Here is a 4,929-nt window from a genome sequence, read left to right on the forward strand (position 1 = left end):
CAGGAGATCTGGTTCGCAGGATGGCCGAGTTGTAGTAGGACGTGTGCCTACACACACATACACACATATACATTAACTCGATGCTCTCTCGGCTATCCGAACTCTCTCTCTCGATATTGGCTCTCTTTATCTTTTCTCGCATTCTATTTCACATTCTATGTATTCTATGTATAACATAATTAAGCTACGCAGTCAGTCTTGATCGAGCAGCGAAATAAATTGGACGTTTAGACTGCATTGAGATTGTTTTATTGTGTGCGCGAGACTACCACAATACAAATAACATTATTTTCCACTTGCTCTCTGGCAAAATGATATTTAATATCAATGTGTTTGGATCTTTTATGGCAAGTGGGATTGTTAGCAATAGAGATACAACCTTGGTTGTCTTCATTAATTTTAATAGGTCTTTCAAGATTTATATTAACACTCTCTAGTAAAGATTTTAACCATAAGACTTCTCTTACAGCTTCAAATAAAGCCATGTATTCTGCTTCAGTTGATGAAGCTGCTACCGAATTTTGCCTTTTGGTATTCCAGCAAATTAGATTCGTATCGAACATTTTAAATAAATATCCCGTTGTACTTTTCCTATCAATATTACTGCCGCCCCAGTCGGAGTCTGCAAAGCCAACTAAGATATTTTCATAAGAGGGATTTTTCTTAAAGATCAATTTTATATTAATATTTCCTTTCAAATATCTAAGTACCCTTTTTAAGCATTGCCATAGCTCCAAATTATTTTTGCTATTATATCTGCTTAAAATATTTACAGCAGTGGCTAAGTCGGGACGTGTACAAAGCATTATGTACATTAAGCAGCCTATAAGATTTCGGCATGGACCATTACAATCTGTGTCTAAATTAAGTAGGTCGTAATTTAGTTTGCTTGGTAGTGGGATACTAACTGGATTGCAGTTTTCCATATTAAATTTATTTAAAACCCTTTAATATATGCAGACTGGCTTAAGCAAATTCTATCTTCAAATGTTTCTACTCTTATCCCAATGAAATATCTTATTTCATTTAAGTCAGTCATTTTGAATTTTTTTATTAAATAGTTTTTAAAGCTATTCATTCTTTCCACATTTCCGGTTGCTATTACCACATCATAAACATATAACAAAAAATATATGTTTTCTTTGATATTGCCTTTTTCATTTATATATATGCAACGATCGACAGGAGAGTTAACAAATCCGCAATCTTTTAATACTTGCTCAAAAACTTCAAACCAGCATCTAGCTGCTTGCTTGAGTCCATAAATTGCCTTATTTAGCTTACACACATTTTGAATATTACATGGGATACCTTGGGGAGGTTGCATATATATTATATTTCTTCATTCAGTATTCCATTCAAAAATGCTGTCTTTACATCCATTTGATGTATTTTTAAATTTTATTGAACTGATAGTGATAATATGAGTCGAAAACTTGAAATTCTAGCAACTGGTGCAAAAGTTTCGTTATAGTCGACTTGGAACTGTTGAGTAAACCCACGAGCAACTAGCCTTGCTTTATACCTTATAGGATTTCCTAATTCGTCATGTTTAATAGAAAATACCCATCTGCTATCAACGATGTTTTTGTTTTCAGGCCTTTTAACAATTGTCCAAGTATTATTTTCTTCATGAGACTTCAGCTCAGCTTTAATGGCTTCCTCCCAAAGAAGTTTATCATTTCTACAATTGATTTCCTCATATGAATTTGGGACGTCATTAAAAATTGTTTGAGCATTCATAACGAACATATTAAAATTTGTATTGTCTTCACTGTAAGATATCTGTTGCTTTCGTTTTAATCTTTCACTTCGTCTAGTGAATATTTCAATATCATTGTTGTTGTCAATGCAATCAATTGAATTTTCATTACATTCAATTTGTCTAGGCTGTTTGCTTACAATACATTCCGTACTTTCATTCGGGAAATTTCTATGATTACTTTCCTTACTATCTTTCAGGAATTCTCTTTGATTAACATCCTTACTATCATTCAGGATTACAATTTCATCTCTTTCCTTACTTTCATTCGGAAAATTGCCATGATCACTTTCCTTACTATCTTTCAGGAATTCTCTTTGATTAACATCCTTACTATCATTCAGGAATTTTGTATCATGTTTTCCAGCTCTAGAGTGAAACATATTGGTTTCATCAACAATCACATCTCTTGCAACAACAAATTTTTCATTGATAGAATCCCATAATTTAAAACCGTTAGGTTCATAACCAACCAGAATAGTCTTGTACGACTTATCATCAAATTTTCTTTTTCTGGTTTTATTGTGTACATACACAGTTGAGCCGAAAACTTTTAAATGGTTTAGATTGGGCTTTCTATCATGCCACATCTCGTATGGCGTCTTTGCAATCTCACCAAGTGCTCTACTTGGAATTCTGTTAACTAAATATGTTGCAGTTAACACAGCTTCTCCCCAGAAGCTTTTATCTAATTTTGCACCGCAAACCATTGCACGAGCTTTTTCAGTTAATGTTCTAATCATTCTCTCAGAGACACCATTTAACTGAGGTGTGTGTGGCACAGTTAAATGATATGAGATGCCTTTCTGAACACAGAACTCACGCATCTCATTTGAAAGATATTCTCTTCCATTGTCAATATACAAATTAACGATTTTTAAATTAAAATGCGCCTCGCTTTTCGCAACAAAGTCTTTAAACATGTTAAATACATCAGACTTGAACTTTATTAGGTAGGTTACACAATAATGTGTAACTGGTCTACAAAAATTACATAGTAATTTTACTATCTATTGTACCGGGTGTAATAGGGCCACAAACATCGGAATGAACTACAAACAATGGTCTTTTTATGTAGCTTTTATCTTTATATTGCTTAAAGGGTAACCTGGCTTGTTTTCCATTTAAACAAGCTTCACATATTTCATCGGACAATTCCAAATTGTTAAGAAGACTATTATCAGTGAACAAATTTTTTCTTTTTATTTCTAGTAATTTGCTATTGCTAACATGCCCAAATCTCTGATGCCATAATCGAAAATTATTTTTATTATTTGCAATTAAAGAATATGCTTGAAATTCAATAATAGGTATATTAATTGACTGACCTGTATTTTTGGCAACTACCACTCCATTTTTGGAAATAGTTACTCCGCTTTTGTCAAATTCTATGGACATTCCTGCTTCTTGCAATCTCTTTACCGAGATAAGATTTCCTGCCGCCTCCTTGCAGAACAAGACATCCTCCAGAGTTATGTCATTACCGTTGCGCAGCCTTACAATACCACACTTAGTAGCGTAGATGAAGGATCCTTGCTTTGCCACAGCGATCTTTAGAGGACTCTTCAGATTCACACAGTCGGCGTATAATGATTCATCATTAATGAGATGATCAGTGGCACCGGAGTCAAGGATAAAACCGCACTTATTCGTAGTATTATTATTTGCTTTTAGCATAAACGCGAAACCGTGCTGTGTTGTGGCGCATTGAGCTTGTTTATTTTGATTTTCCTTTTCATTTATCATTCTTTTGTAATTAAAGCAATCCTTTTTGATGTGCCCTGCTTTGCCGCAAAAATGGCATTTTCCACTAAACTTTGGCTTGCCCTTAAAGCTGTTCTTTGGCTTAACTACTCTATTTCTATTTGAATTATTTCTATTGTTTTTAAAATTATTATGGTGTGTGTTTACTGTTAATGCTTTTCTGCTAGTGTCGTTAATATCTTTATTAATTTTAGCTCGTAGTCTAACAGTCGTGCTTTCGCAACAGCCAGATTTAATTCGTCTTTTGACATATTCTCAATGGCAGTAATGACCCCATTGTAGGACGAAGGCAATGAATACAGCAAATGCGCAACTTTGCTCAACTCATTTATCGACGCGCCTGAGGCCACCAAATCACTCATTAATCCGTCAAAAAGGTTGAAATGACTTAACAATGTTTGATCGGATTTTAACTTTAGATCGAATAGCCGCCTGCGTGTTGCTAATTCCGCAGCTACACTTTCGCGCTCATAGATGGCGTAAAAGTTTTTCAAAATCTGACGCGACGTGACGTCACCAATTGTGAAATTCAGAAATGAGTCGCTCAAGTATTCGATTAATATCCCCTTTGCGTTTTCCTCCGCCCTCTTCCAATCATCGTCAATTGAATCTGGCACATTTTCATCAATAACTTTTATAACGCGTAGCTCAGTTAGTAAAGCTCGAATTCTATGCTTCCAAATTAGATACATATTTTTCACCACCGAATGGCTTTATATTCCGCTTTCCTTTTTCCATTTTTATTTTATTTTTCACACAAACACAAAACTATGAATTATTTCACATTCTGTTGCACTACTATAAAAATAACTTAATAGGCGGGGACTGGGCCCATAACCTGTTGATATTTTGAGGTAAAAATGTATTTTACTACTCTGATTGATTAATTAAACACAGATTTAGTTTTTATGTTATTTTATATTTCATTGGCTTTAAGCTCCTTTCAAGCACGCAACACAACCACACTCCACAGCTAGCAGACGCAAAAGAGATCGAGTTACATTTCAATGTGACCTAATTCTAATTACATATATCAAAATACTTAATAAAGAAAAATACCAAATGTTATTTTTGAATATGGGATATTCAGCACTGGTATATTGTGCCGTCTATGGTATATTTTGAATGCGGTACTATATCGATATACCACATATACTATTTGGTATATTTTTAGTATTTTGCAGTATATTTGGTATATATTGCTTTTATTCAAAATGGGTAGCGGGTATCTCACAGTCGAGTGTAGCTTTCTTACTTGTTATACTGGGTACCGAATCTATAATAAAAAATACACAAAACTAAACTCGGAAGATGTGAATGTTAAACTTCTTCAATCTTAGGCAGAAAAGGATACTGGGCGTCAAACGCGTTCACATTCACGTCTCAGTGGCTCCCCCAAAGTT

Source organism: Drosophila nasuta, unplaced genomic scaffold (genome assembly GCF_023558535.2).
Source record: "Drosophila nasuta strain 15112-1781.00 unplaced genomic scaffold, ASM2355853v1 ctg20_pilon, whole genome shotgun sequence".
Classification (NCBI taxonomy): domain Eukaryota; kingdom Metazoa; phylum Arthropoda; class Insecta; order Diptera; family Drosophilidae; genus Drosophila; species Drosophila nasuta.